The sequence below is a fragment of the Pezoporus wallicus genome, unplaced genomic scaffold (genome assembly GCF_028554395.1).
Source record: "Pezoporus wallicus isolate ANWC-B61680 ecotype Strahan unplaced genomic scaffold, APGP_CSIRO_Pwel_v1 contig_6978, whole genome shotgun sequence".
Taxonomy (NCBI): domain Eukaryota; kingdom Metazoa; phylum Chordata; class Aves; order Psittaciformes; family Psittacidae; genus Pezoporus; species Pezoporus wallicus.
The window spans coordinates 901,757-920,076 of NW_026637190.1; the positions used below are offsets into that span (position 1 = coordinate 901,757).

Consider the following 18,320-nt stretch of genomic DNA (forward strand, 5'->3'; position numbering starts at 1 on the left):
TTCAAATTGTACCCTTTTATAAGCCTAAAGTATAGTGTGTCCTAGTATTTGATCCAACACTAGATCAAGACTCAGCTGTTTCACTGAATTGTTTGTGATGTGGGGCAGATACATGCTTTCCCTGCCTTTCTCACTTCACACTGTTTGTAAGTCACTCTTTTTCAACAGAAAACTTCTTGATGGAGACTTCTTTCTTTATGTATAATACCCAGCAGCAAAAAACCCCTCAGTTTCAAGCAGAGAGCCTAAACCAGCAATATCAATGATAAACAACATGTACTCCACAGTACAAATGACTGCAAAATAAAATATAGAAAAGCAGTGAGGAAACAAATTAATTTGAAATATTTAAGGTTCAAAAAATTTGATGATTCAGTCTAATTGGGAACATTAAACAAACTGTATTCAAGGGATATGCTCCTGGCACGCTGTAAAAGCCTTTTTCTTCCCCTTTTTAAAATGAGAAATATGGTTAATTAAATTTACTTACTAAACAGCTTGTATTACAACAGTAGAAAATGACAGATGTCTTTCATAAAATTAGTCATATTGTGGTAATTTTCCCCTCTCCCCTAAACACTGTGTGATTATGGACATATTTTCTCCTGTTAAAAAGCTATCTATCTGTTGTAATTGCTAACAAATTCAATGTAAAAATGTTCTGAACGAAAAGGTGTTTTGCATGAAATGTAGAAAAGTTTTTTTTGTGACACATTTTTCTCATTGCAACTTTATTCTGCAGGCTGTTACTGCTTGTAGAATACTGCATAATTTTAAAGGCTTATAGCTATAAAGGCCAATCATGTAATAATTCATACGGTATTCATTGAGAGACCTTTAATCATGATGGATTAATTTATTATAAATGCGGATATAATATGTTATTTCATAATATCACCACTGTAATTTAGCAATTAAACAGTCTGTTATTATTTCAATCACTGCCCAGATCTGTATCATGATACAATGTTTTGCTCCACGGTGAATTATTTTACATTACATATAGGACAATGGATTTTTTTAGAAGAATAAACCTCTGGGGAAGCAGAAATATATAAGATAATACTTTGTTCTGATATTCTTCTTTGTCTCTGAGGTGATTCATCCTAAACACTCTGAGCCAGCTAGTCAGAGGCTTGAAGTGATTACAAGTCTGATCCAGAGCTTGCTGAAGTCACTGAACAGGTCCTACACCTGGGTTGGAGCAATCCCAGGCACAGCTACAGGTTGGGCAGAGAAGAGATTCAGACTTGGGGGTGTTGGCTGATGAGAAAATGAACATGAGCCGGCTTCAGTGTGCGCTCACAGCCCAGAAAGCAACCGTATCCTGGGCTGCATCAAAAGGAGCGTGACCAGCAGGTCATGGAGGTGATCCTGCCCCTCTGCTCTGCTCTTGTGAGACCTCACCTGGAGCATTGTGTGCAGTTCTGGTGTCCTCAACATAAAAAGGACATGGAACTGTTGGAACAAGTCTAGAGGAGGCCACAGGGATGATCAGGGGCTGGAGCACCTCCTGTATGAAGACAGGCTGAGGAAGTTGGGGCTGTTCAGCCTGGAGAAGAGAAGGCTGCATGGAGACCTCAGAGCAGCCTTCCAGTATCTGAAGGGGGCATATAGGGATGCTGGGGAGGGACTCTTCATTAGGGACTGTAGTGATAGGACAAGGCGTAACGGGTTAAAACTGAAACAGGGGAAGTTTAGATTGGATATAAGGAGGAAATTCTTTCCTGTTAGGGTGGTGAGGCACTGGAATGGGTTGCCCAGGGAGGCTGTGAATGCTCCATCCCTGGCAGTGTTCAAGGTCAGGTTGGACAGAGCCTTGGGTGGCATGGTTTAGTGTGAGGTGTCCCTGCCCATGGCAGGGGGGTTGGAACTGGATGATCTTAAGGTCCTTTCCAGCCCTAACTATTCTATGATTCTATGACTCTAACATCTTGAACCCTATACTGAGTGAGAGGGCTGTAAATGCTTAGCAGGAAAAGGATGCAAAGAGGACAGAAATCAGGCAGGTACACCAATTAAGCGCATCTGGGGTAACAAGTAGAAATGATCAGGTACAACATGGAAAGCTGAGTGAGACTCCATTAGTGGTAACCTGTACTCCTGGACGAATACAGGGCTTTCCAAAGGGCCTTGGATGAGTCCATTAGACCCACATTCTTAGACTGTGCTCTTGCACAGTGCTTCAAAGGCATAAACCTTCTGACACCTTCAACTCAGAAGAGGAATTGGGGAGCATTTACTCTGATCCAATTTTGCCAGTGTCAGATGTCTAAACCTTGCAGTGATCTGCATAGAGTGACCCCAGAGACAACCTGGCTCAGCAGTATCATTTCCATATTACAGATGTGCAAACTGAGATTTTTGGCAAAGAGATATCTTGCTTTGGTACCTACAGGAAGTGCTGGAAAGATAAAAGTTAGAATCCCTGGAAAATTATATCCAACCTTTTCTCTTTGTTCTAACCACTTGGCCTCATTTCTTTCTCCAGCATGTGCTGTTGTCATGTTTAAATTGACACCATAACAGTATATAACTTCACCATAAATTCTAAAGATTTGGGGTTTTGGTTGGTTTTTTTTGAGAGCGGAAAAAGTGGCAAAAGTTGCCAAGTCTGTACCTCTGATCAGACACTAGAGAACAAATTGATCTCTTAATTTGACTCATTTTTTAAACTCCCTTTATTGACATTTAAGTAACTGATCCTTCTCCATCATTGTTGGCTGTCTTTGTTCCTGCCTGTCAAGAGCTTGCTAAATTAAGATTCACAACACAGGACAGTTTTCATACGAACCCAAAAGGAGTCAATATGTTTACTTAGATAAATGGTTATTTTACAAAGTAGTGTAAAAGGCATAATTTTCTGTGGTATATAAAGCCATGAAGCACAATCCATCATGAGTGACTCATTTAATCTCTGATGTATCACTGGATGCCTTCTTCAAGAAGCAATCTGGAATGAGTGTTTCATATTAGGAGATCTGGAAAAAAGCTGCACAGAGAGCAAGTGAAGGGATCCAAATCAGAATTATGATAATGTATAATTGATCATATGATAGAGATCACCAAATCCCATTAAATCCTCCGGTGTATCATCCTTCCTGTCCAGGATTCACCCCTTCAACAGCATTTTCTGCTGCTTTTCCTTCTCATATTTGGACTGGATAACAGAGCTATCTGCAACTGGAGATGATGAGCATTTTTATGGGCTAAGAAATCTACTAGAACCAATGGTTTTAATCTCTCCTTGGCTGCAGAATCAAAGCCAAGTTCTCTGCAGGTGTAAATGGGATCTGCTCCACTGCCTTAGGTGGAGTTTCACTCATTTACACCATTAAAGAATTTGGCACTAAGGATGTTGAGATCAAAAGGTTCCAATTGGCAAAGGGATGTGCAGAAGAGAATCTGTCTGGAAAATGTTCTGGGAAGACTTATCTGTCCTGTGGAAAGGGGACTTATTTTTCCTCAGAGGAGTCTGGTATTGATAAATCCAAATTATATTAAATTTTGGACATCTGACCCTGCTAATTCTAAACTGGCTAGATATGTAGGAAGCCTGCCAAAACCCTGCAGTAGGAAACCACAGTGATGTGGTCCTCTGCCTGCGTTTTCATGTCATCATATCATATACAAATATTATGGGTTTATTTTCTACTGGCATAACACTTTTTGCTGGTCTGTATTGTTTTCATTTAATAAAACCAGGACTAGAACATGTCCTGCCATTGTTTCTTGCACAACATGTTCCAAAAGTCATAGTAATATTAGTAGATGTGTCCGCACGATGCAACGTGCTGTATTGCCAGAGATAATTTTCACCTAAACTGGAGTTCTTGCATCTGAAATGAAGCCTTTGCCATTATTGTTTCAGAAAGAGCTAAGAAAGATCTGTTTATTTGTTAATAATCATTTTGGGGACTATGGGATGCAGTGAAATATCAAGACTCAATTAGAAAAATTATCTAAACTGACATTTCAAGTGAGTAGAATAACACAACACCCACTCCCTCACCCCCCCCTGCTCTGTTAAATGTATGAAACTGACTTTTCCAAAGGGACAGCATCAGCATATTTATGCTTTTATATCTTTGGATGCTTGTTCAGAATCCAACTTGCTCCTGGACAAGGCGGTAGTGATGAGTACCTGGTGTGTTTATTTGGATGGGTACAGGCATGCTTGGTCTGAAAGCCAGTTCTGCTCCAGCAGCCCTCATCAGGTCTCATTAGCTCAGTACCAACATCCAGCCTTCTTTCATTTAAGGAAAGAAGAAAACATGCTTGTCTTTGCCCACAACCCTTCAGGTAACAGTAGGATTCTGTGCCAGGGTTACACCAGGTTAGATCAGATATCTATCATCTAACTCACTGTCCTGTCTCCATCAGTGAGGAATAATAGATGCTTAAAGCAGCCTTTAAAAGTAAAGATATCCTCAAGGTTTAGGGATGTCTTGTAGATATATCCATACACTGAATTTTCATTACATAGGGTTCTACTTTTACATTTGAAAAGGTCCTACTTAATCTATACAGTCACCTGGTAGCAATTACTCCCATCTCCTCTTTTCAGGTCCTCCATAACAGGGTTGTCAAGGTATGAAACTGAACCAGTTCAGATCAGAGAAGGTGAGCAGTCTGGAGAGGGGAGTCTCTGCTCTGTGTTTCTATTAGTTATATCTATACTAATAAAAGAATTCAAGGCCAGGATTGAGGCTTAAGCACTGTTGCCTGATCATTCATAGACCTTTAGTTGACACTGTTGGAGCTTTGGGCTGTTCCGACTGACACTTTCCTTCAAACCATTCAAGCTTGGGTTGAGGTACAGCAGGTACCAAGAGCAAGTTTGGATGCTGTCATTTCTGTCTGGGGTTGCACGGAATGTGTGAAGATGAATATGAGTTGTGCCATGCCAACACGCCTTGAGGCTATAGGGTGGTCCTTGACTGTTTGTTCCCCAGTACTGGCATAATCATAGAGGCATGGCAACAGGTAAGGTAGTGACAACACAGTAACATGAACCACTATCAGCAGGACTTTCAAAACCAGTTTTGTTACCTTCTTGAGGACAAGTTTTCCTACCCAGGAAAATTAATTTTAAGACAATGAATGAACCTCCAGAAAGAAAGTTGGAGGCACGAGGGATCTTTTGTGTTAAGAAGTTCCCCAATCCAGCTTTACAGCATTTGAAAGTTAGTTCCTTTTGAAGTGCCTCCTGTCCCACTTCAATGTTATTTAGTTTGTCCTAATGTACTTTGTGAAAACTGAGCAGAGATACACATTTACATAAGATAAATCACTGGTAGGGATCTAGGGATCATAGATTACCATTTTTGTTCTAGCAAAAAGTCAGTAGCTACAGCACAAAAGTACATTCTTTTACTATTGAAAGAGAAGGACAGAAAGAAAATTAAGCTATGAAAATGTTTCTCTGTTTGTGGTGGTCAGTTTGTCTTCACATACAGAAGAGGATGATTATCCTTCCTCTAAATTATACAGCTTTTTGTTTATACAGACACATCAACTGATGGTATTTCCATGCTTTTCCAAAAGGTGATATCTGTGTGGTAGATTGTGAAATGTCCTGAAAGGCAAGAAAATGTATTTGAAGAAAAGGAGCACACAGGCAAAGTATTGCCTTCCAGAAAATCACTTTATTGGCTTATTTGAACTCAGAATTTGCAATTCTGCTGCAAAGAAGCTGCATCTTGGTGTTTGTACGTCAGCAGTTAGAACTGCGAAAATTTCTAATACAAAGGTATGGTATAGAGCAACATAGAGGTCTAATGCTCATATTCTTTATTAGCTTGACTACTACCTGTCTGCAGAAAACTTTGAATACTGCATCTATATAAGCAAGTTTGAAACCTCTAAAACAAGACAGGATGCTTTCCTGCAGGAATACAGTTAACCTGTACTACAGCCTGACAGAATATCACTATCCTCAGTGTAGGAATTCCTGGATAAAATGATTTTGTCTGTGTTATGCAAAGAGTTGTACAAGTTGGATCAGTAACTTCTATCATCCTTAAAGATCAGTCAGGCTCTAGAGACCAATATTTGCCATTCTGGGTCAGATGCTCAGCAGACTTCAAGGGGTCACTGTGATTTATGTTACCAGAAGGTCTGGCAGGCTTATAGGCTTCAGTCGTTTCCAGGAAAACAAAACTGAAATGAGCAGTAATGCAAAACCCCTACATTTTAGTGCAGTTCTGATGTGGGTGTAAATACACTTGTGTGCCCGAAACAAATGGTTGGTGGGTTTATTAAAGTGTGTCCATTTTTTTTCTGGGTTTATTCATTTATTAATAAAGATTTCAGCTGTTGTGGAGCCTTTATCCTACCCTAACAGGAGCTCCTGGCTTCATAACTTCACTGGAGCAACCCAAATGATGAATATGAGTTGAAGAATAGAAGCCAAATCCTTCTAGGCGATGTCTGTTTGTACTTGCCAGGAAAATTATGGCCAGTCGCATGAGCAGGAGATGGAAAGCAGCCACCTCTGTTTTGGCACTTCTCAAAGTCCATTGAGGCCACTGTACAAGCCTTTCATACTTGGACCTACATCAGTACCTTCTGAAGCTCGATACAGGAATTGGGAGGCAGCAGGGACTGTTTATTTATGAGTTACTTAGCAGTCCCTGATGCAGCAGTTGCTGTAATGCATAGCCTTGATGCAGCTTATTCATACTCCTGGCAAGAATTATCCTCATGGGGAGCTGTGCTTTCGCATGTTGCTGGCCAGAATACGAGCATACTTTACTGCTTCTCTTGCAGAGTATGAGTATATTCACTCTGGGGGCAGTTTTAGCATTTGGCCCTATGCCTGGACATCATTACTATTGGGCACTTACACTGAACACAGTCATGCTGACCAAAGTCTGTACTGAAAAGATTACATTCTCCCAAACCAATATTTTCGATCTGGCCCTCATGCTTCTGACAGTGGGAAACTTTTGGAAGCACCATAGGCAATGCTTGCTGTAAACAGCCGTTACCTGAAAAACCTGGTGAATATCACAGGTTTCATGAAAGCAAGACAATGCAGAAATATGGTACCCTCTAGTTAAAATGGGATGAGCCGAAGTGAAGCAGTTAAGCAATATGTGCTCCACATGGCATGAAAGCACAAGCTCCTTTCAAGCAGCCCTTCTAAGAAGGCACCCGGTTAGAGAGTTCAGGGCAAGCTGCTTTAAATACAGAGAATATTTTCCTGCTTATACTGCAAACAGTTTTACTTTTTATAAATTTAAATATGTTATTCTACTTAGAAGTGGGACTGACAATCAGAGCAATACTGCGTGAGAGTATTCCCTGAATCTAAAAGGGGAGGGAGATTTGTGTTTCCAGCTACAAGTATTCCTATTCATATCACAATTGGGCATAAAGAAGTATAAAGCAGCTAAAATTTTGGGTACAAATCTGAATATAACCACATTTCTGTCATCTCAGAGTGCTGGATTTTTAGAAACTTCTTGTTAGTTTGCTTGGCAGAGGGGATTGGCTGAAAAACATATGAGGATGCTCAAGCAAGAAAACCTTTACTTGCTTGCTGGACTTCAGGCATTTCTGTGGTTGCAGTGGCATCTATGGGACTGTTCCCATACCATAGTCTTAAGCACATCATTAAGGGCTTTACTGGATCAGTGCCTGAACAACCAGTGCTGAATTCTACTGAATGCACATTATGTAGGGACCAATTGTAAGTTCATTAAAATGAACAGAAAGGATCCAGCAGATGCTGGATGCTTTTCTCAGGACTTTCATCAGAGAAACAACATTGTCTCTTGTTCACTGTTTTGCAGATCACTGGGTTCCCAGACTTTAAGTCATTGATTACCTCGAATCATCAATGAAATTAGAGATTTGCCATCGGTTTAAATGGGTACAGATAGGCATGAGCAAATAAAAAGCAGAATATGTACAACTTGTGATTCTGGGTATGGGCTACTTAAAAAGCAAACAAGAAAGCAGGCATGCTCATGAATTCATGGACACAGAATAGCCCCTGTTTTAGAGCACTGCGTGTGCCAAGCAATGTGTTTGATAATGTACATTGCATTCCTTTGCAACAGCGCTCGATAAGACTTTTACCCTCCCTCCCTTTCCCTCAATGCCCAGACTAATAAATCTCCCATTTGTCTCACCTGTAGTTACAATAAAGCTGTTCTCAACAGTGCTAACATCTGCCATGGTGATTCTTCTGGAGTGAGAAAAGCAGAACATTTTCATTGCTCGGTCATTTGTGAACACTAGTTAAGTAAAGCTGTCACTTGTGTCCAATTATGGGTGAGGATTTTATAGCACAGTCTCCTTCCTAAAGCTAAACTGACATGGCCAAGACCCATTTTATAGGCATTCTTAGATTCTTCCCAGCCATATTTAAAATCCCTATGCTACGAGATGGCAGGTGCCATGTGTTTTCATAGCTGCATTAACAAATGCAATTTTGTGGCAACTTGGCCATGCCAGTGAAGCAATAAATTTCTGTAATCTCTGTGGCTAAGAATTTCACACAGGACTTTGCAGGGAATAGGTAAAGCCCACTAGTACAGGAACACGATGAAGATGAATTTAAAATACCTTTACAGTAAAGGCCAAAAAGAAAAGGAATAAAGTCTGGGGATATTTTTCGCTGCTGGAGCAATGAAACGTGTCAGAGAAATACGCTGAAATAGACAAAAAACTTCACCAGGGTCACCCAGCCTATTCTTCCTTTCCAATGACTGCCACAAATCTAGGTGAGAAGAGATAATCTGGCTTACACAAAGACTAACATACACTAATCCTAAAGCATAACCGGGATGCAAATCATTGTAAATCTATTTTCTGAGCACTTAGTCCCTGTTACAGTGGGGATAGTTGTCCTCACAAATCTTTTTGCCAGCTTACAGAGATGACAGCCAAAACTTCTGCAGCTCCTAGGACGCACAAGTCTCAATGGTGTGCCTCCACACCAGTTGTTAGATGTTTTGGTCACAAGATCTGCATTTACTAGCATGAGCTTTCCTAGCATGCTGGAACTGAGACACCTCAGTTACTCAGGGCTGCCAAAGACCCCCCTCAGCTTCAGCATTCCAGCCAGTGTGAAGGCTGAGGGCATGTTGCATCACGTGTAGAGCCAGAGGGTCTGTGTAGGGTGGAAGGATCATTGACTTAACCTGCTCCGGAAAGGGTTCTATGCTGAAAAATGGGGCAAATACCACTTTCTCTCCTCCCCAGCTCTTTACCAGACTTCTCAGGACTCCCCAGTGAGTCTCAGGGGTACTATTGCCATGAGACTGCTTTACAAATGCAGGCAGAGCCAGGATTGGGTCTCTGGTGTCCAACAGATCCTGAGACAGCTGTTAGATTTTGCACCAGGGAATCTCAATTACTAGCAGCAAGCAGATGAAAAACAGCAGTGAGATCCTGCACAAATTCGTGTATTATTGCTTTTCTGACCTGTCATTTCAATAGATTTTCCCCAGATTTCCTATAAAATCATGTGAGTTATAGATCCAGGAACTGGATCTTCTGAAAAGTAAAGAAAACAAGCTGCTCAGGATGCAATACCAGCCAGGGAGAGCATTGCGTTATAGATTGCTCACAGACTTCACCAGCAGAAACCACTGCTACAGGTTTTACCATGGGGTTTGGGCAAAGCCCCTAAAGAGCACAGATCAGACAAGAAAACATCTTTGAATGCTCATAGCTTGTTGTGAGGCAGAAGTGTTTTAAAAGTTACACTTAGCAGCTCCCTCAATCTCTTAAGACTCCACGCAAGCAAGCGAGGTTGGGGGAGATCAGTTCACACACTTCTGCACTCTGTGTGGCTGCACTGAAGCCAAAGAGGCTATTCAGAGTGGCCCTTTGAAGTCAGTGGAGTTTTGTCATTGATTTTGAGAGGCCCAGGATTTCATTCGCTGTATGTGAGGTTAAGCATGTGTATAAGTCCTTGCAGGATCAAGGCTTAAATGTGTAAACCTGTTCAGCAAGAATACCCAGCTTTTAATGCCCTGTGAATGTGGTCTCTCTTACTGCGTGACACTGGCTAGGCTGCTATTGCTCTTCACTCAAGTGTAAAAGCTTCGTTTAATATGCATATGTCCTTCATAATTGTCAGTGACTTAGGATAGAGCAAGACGTTAGTAAAGCTGCTTATTAATGGAGTTCCTATGGAAAACATTGACTGCATCAGATTGATTAAGAGCCACTATTAATCTATGCTTCTGTCTCTTGTCATCCAAAACGCAGGCAACAAGCCTTCAGGATTGTTCACTGTGTCAGTGGCTTGTGCAGTGCTTATACATTAATCACTGAAAATAGCAAGTGTATAAGAGATCACATCCTGTGTTCAGAACTCTTTTATTACGTAGCAGTTATATTGCATATTACAATGCTTTCTGCATGCTTTAAAATCCATCCACTGTCCTTAGAATCATAGAATCATAGAATAGTTAGGGTTGGAAAGGACCTTAAGGTCATCCAGTTCCAACCCCCCTGCCATGGGCAGGGACACCTCACACTAAACCATCTCACCCAAGGCTTCGTCCAACCTGGCCTTGAACACTGCCAGGGATGGAGCATTCACAACCTCCCTGGGCAACCCATTCCAGTGCCTCACCACCCTAACAGGAAAGAATTTCCTCCTTATATCCAATCTAAACTTCCCCTGTTTAAGTTTTAACCCGTTACCCCTTGCCCTATCACTACAGTCTGAACTTGGGTTCAGAAAAGAATTACCTCAGCCAAGCACTGAACAGGCTGCACAGGGCAGTGGTGGAGTCACCATCCCTGGAAGAACTTAAAAAACATGTAGACGTGGTTCTTGGGGGCATGGTTTGGTGGTGAACTTGGTAGTGCTGTGTTAATGGTTGGACTCAATGATCTTAAAGCTCTTTTCTGACTTAAACAATGCCTTATGAGCAACCTTTTTATATTTAAATGAATTTTAGAATCCTATTTCTCTACCTTAAACCAAACCTACACTTAATCTTTAGGGTGATGAAGGCTGCCTAAGTGAAGAAAGAAATGGATCCTAAGGGAGACCATGTTTGTCCGATGTACAGTGAGTCCATATCACTGAATGTCTTAGCTGTCTTGTGAGATCTTATGTCTCTAACAGCCATTTTGTGCATTTTATGTATATATTAAGATATATTTATGTGCTGACACATTTACTTTTGAAATGAATCAGATTTTCCTTGAGGATTAACCTGACTGTGATGCTGCTTATGGTCATCCTTAGGTACCTTTTCCTCTAGAATTTATGAGCAAGGATGCTCCAACACTGGCTCTCCCTGCCCCTTGTAACTCTCAGTTTAAGTGGGTTGTGAGCCCACCAGCATCACCCACAACCCTTCATATACTGTGTACTCAGGCATGAAAACAAACACTTGGGGCCAAGCACAGGGCCAAGAGGACACAGCAACCCCCTCCACATATGGACACGTGAGACATGGGGATGAGGTACACAGTTATATCTGTGAGCCAGGTATCTCTTTGCATCAGATACTTCTAGCACTGTAAATGCAGCCTTAGCTGTATGGATATAGGAAGCCAAATTGTCTGTCTGGAAGCTTTCAAACGCATGTAGCCTCCTCTGGGTAAAGGAACTTACATCTGGAACATCAACTCATTAAAATAGTGGTGTCTAAATTAGGTAGACTTCATCATACTCATGGAGTTTCCTGACTTTTAGATCTTTTAAAGCATTGTAGCATCACTGTTAAATGCCAATGGTTTGCTAAGTAGAACAAATAAACCAATTGCAGCACCTCCTTTTGCTAGATCAGTTCAGCCTAATAAAAGTAACCATGAGGATTAATTGTACAATTAAATACAAGATTAATCGTACATTAAACATACTGCCTGAAATGCACTTGTGACAGCAATCCCCCAGCAGTTCTTGAGGACGAATGATATAAGTGAGTGACATTATCCTGTATATGCAATCCAGCCCTAACTTTACTATGATTAGACTTGTTTTAAGACCACCATCTGGTATATGAGGCTCAGTAAATCAATAGCACTATGACTGCTTTTCAAGGTATGTAATTTACAGAGTTTTAAGTCCTTTGTCTTAATGAAGTAGTTACAAGAGAAGCCAAGCAGCTGAGGAAAAGATGCCTAAATTAAGCAATGCAACAGTACAGTAATTAAGAGAATTTGAGGAGTAGAGGTGGCTAAATGATCTGAGTCTTGAATGTGGTGTCCTTCTCTGGGATTCAGAGAAAATAGATGTTTAAAATAGGTCAGGTAAATCACTGTCTGAAAGTGCCTGCTTTTTCCCTCTGACTATAATGGGACCCCAAGGTGGCTAACTGAAATGTAGGTGTCTGCAGTATAGGTATCTAAATTTGGATGAGATGAATCCTACCTATGGTGCTCAAATGTTACGAATAGAGAGCAAACCCTTATATGGGTGATATACAGGCAGTTGGAGATTTCAGATTGAGAAAGCAAATTAAAAATAATACATATGCAGAGCTTTTGGGTTGCTCCCCCTTTGTTATCATCTCAAAAAATAGGTGGTGAGTGTCTTTAACACAGTGAGTAGGAAAGATGTGGCTCCAAAAGCTTTTGCAGTACATTAGCCTTAGGACCGGAGTGAAGTTACCAGCCTCCACAGGTCATGGGGCATGAAAAGCAACCAAGGAGGAATTTGTTTAATAATTAGTCTAGAACTGAGCTCTCTGGGATTCTACTTCTCATTTCACTTTGTTTGATTCTTCCTAATATTTGACTGTTTACCTTAATAGAATATTTATTTATATTCTTAATTCATATCTTTTTACAAAGACCTGTAACAACAGGACAAGGGGGAATGGCTTTAAACTGAAAGAAAGGAGATTTAGATTAGACATTAGGAAGAAGTTCTTCCCTGTGAGGGTGCTGAGGCACCCGCACAGGTTGCCCTGAGAAGCTGTGACTGCCCCATACCTGGTAGTGTTCAAGGCCAGGTTGGATGAGGTTTGGAGCAAGCTGCTCTAGTGGAAGGTGTCCCTGCCATGGCAGAGGTTGGAACTGGATGAACTTTAAAAGGTGCCTTCCAGCCCAAACCATTCTGTGATTCTATGGTCTAGTGACCTGATAAATACTGTGTTCTCTACTGCTTTGGGAGTGATGAAAGTAATTAGGAGGTATTAGGTTATTTTTAGGGTTTCATTTATCCTACACAGGGTTAGGAGTCCCAACGAGTGCAGCAAACCATCACCAGAAGATGAAGGACATGTGACTGGATGCCAGGCCTGTGGAATGAGTGTGTCTTAGCAATTGTTTGCTGAATATGTTGTCAATCTGCTAGAGAGGGAGGACCAGAAACTTGGGGACACTCTGAGCCAGGTATAGTGGTATGGCTTCCTTTGGTGATGTAGAACTTCAAGAGTGGTTCTTGACAAAAGAGGACCATAGCTAATGTGTTAAATCAAATGGAAACACAGCAAATCCCTTACGATGTCATTAATCATTTGCAGTTAGAAGAGAAATGTAAATGTCTTTTATTAGTAGAATGAAAAAAAAACAAACCCTCAGAGGTTAAAATCTGAGCATTTTTACATGACTCCATGATACTTCAATACTTTGATTCAGTTGACCAGAAATGAAACACTAAAAAATAATTCCATGCAGGCAAAGAGGGAAAATATTCTCAAGTACTTCTCCAGAGTCCTGAGAAAAGTCTGAGAATCTGCCCTCTCTTGGGAGAAAGAAGCTGATGGAATCCCACCATTAGTGCCAAAGTCTGTGATTCACCCCAGTTTTCCTTGCTGCACTCAACTCAGACTTGCAGTGACTGTATGTGGAGAGTTAAGAGATGTGGAAGAAATGCAGAATTATGCCAGCTTTTTCCTGTAAAGAAAATTCCTAGCTAAGTTATCAAAGTTTCTAATTATAAAATTCCTTTAATATTTCATTAATAGGAGGGGAGGGAAGATGCCAAAACTTATGGCATTTCACAAGTAAGATTACGGGTTGATTTCTGAGTGGATGACAGGGTCCTAAAAATAAAACTCATAATTTTATAGTACATTCCTCTAGTAATGATAGAAGTTCTTTGTGCATAATAGCACCATTTCTATTCAGGAATCTTGTTAACAGTTGTAAACTCAGATTATCATTTTTATTAGCCTAGTGTTTTCTTATTTCTGTGTTACTGACAGGAAATTACAGCAAGGGTTTTTTTTTTTTGTTACAATGAATGCATTTCTATTCAACTAGAAATTTCCAAGCCCTAGGTAGAAGACTATTCCTAGAAGCCAACAGCAATTTGAAGTGCATAGATTAATTAAGAATATATATATTTAAAGGCTAAACTCAAAGAGAAAGTATTGGGTTGGTGTGGTGGGGTTTTTTAAAGGTGCAGATTTTGGGTTTTTATACATTATGACTTTAGGAACAAATTCTTGTCACCAAACTTAGCATCTAAACTTGGTTGTATGATGTTTTCATGTTGCTTCATAACAGTACCTTTGACATCATCTCTATGACTGAATACCCCTGGCTGCATTCAGGCTCTACTCCATGCAGCTTTGCCCATCGCTGAGATGCCCACCATGGGCAGTGGGAATCAACCACCATGGACTTCTCATGGCTTTGGGTGGTTAGAAAGATCAAATGAGAATACTGGTAGCTGTTTTCCCCCACTAGGCCACTTGAGCCTTGTAAAAGCCGTGTTTCTAGGCGAATGTAGGACTATAGTTGCATAATTTACTGTCAACAGCCTACAGTTTATTCATATTACACCAGATACGCTTCTAACTGCCAGTTGATACTGAGTGAATAAAAACTTATTTCCATAACAAGAACACTGAATTCAATCCTTTTCTTCTCTGGTTTTAAATGGATGGGAGTTTAGGATTACAAGGGACAAAGCCTAATTTTCTGGGTCCTGCAGACCTTGGTGTTGGGGCGGGGAAAGGCAAGTTGTCAGGGTAAAAGCAAGATGTGAGAGCTACAACGACCTCATTTCAAAGACACCAGGATTTTCGGCACAAGAGAGGTAAACCTTAGAAGTATTGCAGTGCTTCAAACTGAGGCTGAAATGGGGGGTGATGAACTCCTGCAAGTGCAGTGCCCTTAACCCTGTGCCCTAACAAAGTTGCTGTGAAAGCATGTGATTTTCCATATGGCACTGGCACGTCCTCTCCTCCTCTCCAGGGAGCCTGTGTTTAACTCCTGACTGCTCCTCATCAATCCTCTCCTTGCACAACGTTGCTCCTGTGATCACATTATGCATTTGGCATGTCAGACCATCGAGTATGGAAAGTCTGATGTATGGAAAGTCTGATGTATTAATCTGCAGATATAAATAATTTCAGGACACTTTTGTATATATTAAGAACAACAGTTTTCAAGGAGTTAGAGAACTGAATCACACCATTTTTTTAACTCCACCAGATTTCTCTCAAAAATCCCTTATTTTGTTCAGAAAGTTTTCCTCAGCATGACCACAAACCTGAAAACAACCAACTGTAAGAGCAGGGTTTATTCTAAATACTTCAGTAGAAGCCTACATGATCCAGTCTTAAGTGCAACAACAACTAATTGCAGTTAGATAAAGAGAGTTAAACAATCATAAGATCAGGTTCTGCTACTACTCGGCAATTTCCTCTGAAATACAGGACAAGCTCAGCCTTCCTGTTGATTTCAATAGGTGTTGTTGCATTTAGCACTTGCAGAACTACATTCAGAAAGCCTGAGGAAAAAAATCCACCTGATAAGTTTTATAAGGGTAAATACAAAGCAAAAGCAAAGCACCTCTCATTTTCTTAAAAAAAAAAAAAAATACAATAATAATATATTCATGACAGAAAAACACTATAAAGGAGACATTGGAAATAGGGGGACTTGTAAGGCAGGAACTGCAACAAATGGTAATACAGATCTGGCTGTTTCATAGGAAACTATCCACAGCATCAGACTCATTCTTCACAAAAGCAACGCTTGGTATTTCATCTCAAAGTTTGTCAGCTCCTTGCAATTAGCTACTACAATAGTATGACAAGATATGAAGTGGAACATCCCTTCCTCCCTTTCTCCAGAAGAACAATGTGAGGGACAGGAAGAACTTTACCCAGCACTGGAAAACAATAAATCCTGGGTACACTGACCCCACTCGATGCGAGCTGAAAGATATTTATTTATTTCTTCAGAAAGTTTCCGTGTTGCACTTCCCTACCTAGTAAACAGCTGAACAGGCAGAATGACACCCAAGACCGTCTCCTCCACCCCCATCTCCACCCCCATCATATCAGTGCTTCAGGCAATGTTCAGAGAGAAAAAGAAAAACATCACACACACAAACCCCCCCAACTCAAGTATCTTTTCTGATAGGAGCATGGAACAGTAACCAAAAAACAATCAAGTCCTCATTGTCATAGTGCGACAATCACAGCACCGCTTCTGTTGAGCAAATAGTCAATTCGCAGATAAAAGCATCATGAGGACAGACGCGAAAGCTGTTATTATCCATTTTAAGTAATAGGAGAAGGTCGCATATCAAGCAGTTACACCTTTTCATTACATCCTAACCCTCCACAGCAGGGGAACCGCACTTATGACTGCGTTAGATATACAAAAGCTCTCAGCTCCAAAAAGGAAAAGAAAAGATGGGGAAAGGGGGGAAAAAAATATAATTAAATTCATCTTACCAGCACGTTGCTGCGCCAACTTGCTTGAAGGAATGTTGCCTTTACAGGTTTCTCTTTTAATTATCCTGGAAGCAGAAGGGGGGGGGGGGGGAAGGAGACGATGAAGCAGGGTTGTTAAATTAGCGTGTGCGAGAATCTTTTCAGTTTGTCGCAGAGTAGAAAAACACCAAAAAAAAAAAAAAAGGAAAAAGAAAAAAAGAAAAAAAGAAAAAAAAAAAGAAAGGGCACGCAAAGAAAGAAAAAAAAACAACAACAAAAGAAAAAGAACGCTCAGTAATTTAAATTTGCTGTCAGTTCAGGCAGCATCGCTCTGTCCCGCCCCTCTTCCCACTGGGTTCTACTACCTGCAGGGCTGCAACTGACAGCTACTGTGCAAACAAAAAAAAAGGCAAAAAGCATGCTGGGACCATGCTGTCTGCTGTCTGAGTCTCTCTCCACTTGTGATGACTGAAAATCATTAGTGGAAAGGTTCTGTTGTTGTTTGCTGGGATTTCCAAGTTGGGTTCTTCGCATGAAATTTAATTTATATTTAATTGAGACGACGCAGCACGTGACAGAAACTGGTGGCTGCGTTTCTCAGCTCTCCTCGGAATGGGAAGTGACCTGAACAGATTGATTTTAATAGTGGGGTATATGTGGAATACACACAGATGTTTACCATGCTGCACTTTGCAGGCACGCACTCAGCCCCTTCCTGTTATACTGTGTGCAAAAATGCTTGCTTGAATGGAAAGTCAGGAGAGCATTTCAGCAGAAAGCAGTTAAAACTCTGGCACTCAGAAAAGTTGCCGGTGTTGGTTTTGCTCTGCTTTTAAGTTTTCCTTCTCAACTTTTTCAAATCGTTTTTGAGAACAAAAAGTAACTGGAGTCAGAGGCATAATGAACAACTGGCACAGCACTCACGTAGAAACAGTCGCAGTACATAAAAAGCAATGTTTTTAACCAGATGTTTAAAACCATTTTTGAAAGTCTGTGCTGGTGACTATTAGCAGGCTGCATCCATCATATGAGTGTGAAATATTTGATGAAAACTAACAAGAAAAACAAGTAGAAGAGCTGTAAATGTTTTTTTTTAATAGCTATTTTAATTGTTGCTAACAGGCTTTTAGCAACAGGGCTAAAATCATCCTTTCAAAACAAAGAGAAGCATAATCTATAACTTCTAACTATAACTGTATTCACCAAAATATGGTTTCTACCTAATTATGGAATAAAATTAAAAGGGTGAAATGGTGCTTTGCCTTAATACTTTAGTAGCAATTGCTTGGATCATGCCACAGTAAATATGCAACATTTCTATTCACTTATTGCTCTACTTATGTGTGTAACCATAAAATAAAAAGCTGAAATGTTTAAACTTAATTAAATCAATCTCTGTTTTACTTGAAGTTTGCCGTTTACATGGGAAGAGACGCATGCTGAACACGCCTGCCATAGACAACTGCCTTCTAAATAGATTTTTATAAACTCTACAGAAGCTAGTTGCTCCTATGACTACGTCCCTTCTACAGCCTTTATTCATGGATGTAGATCTTATAGGGTGAGTCCTGCCATCAGGAATTGCACAACAGGGCTCAAGATGTAGGGTCTGCCCTACAGCCCTGTTAAGGCTCCTGATTATGAACAGCCAGTCATGTTAAATTGGTACTATAGTCAACGTTTAAGTTGCTTTTCTTCTCTTTTGAAGCCTCCAGA

General features: G+C 40.6%; 1 protein-coding gene across 1 annotated transcript in view; it reads right to left on the reverse strand.

Moving 5' to 3' along the window:
* Positions 1–16,826, reverse strand: part of CELF2 (CUGBP Elav-like family member 2) — a 563,407-nt gene extending 546,581 nt beyond the window's left edge. The window contains exon 1 of the mRNA XM_057403784.1: positions 16,626–16,826. The gene's annotated coding sequence lies outside the window, so the exon portion shown is untranslated. The remainder of the gene's footprint in view (positions 1–16,625) is intronic.
* Between the last annotated feature and the right edge of the window lie 1,494 nt (positions 16,827–18,320).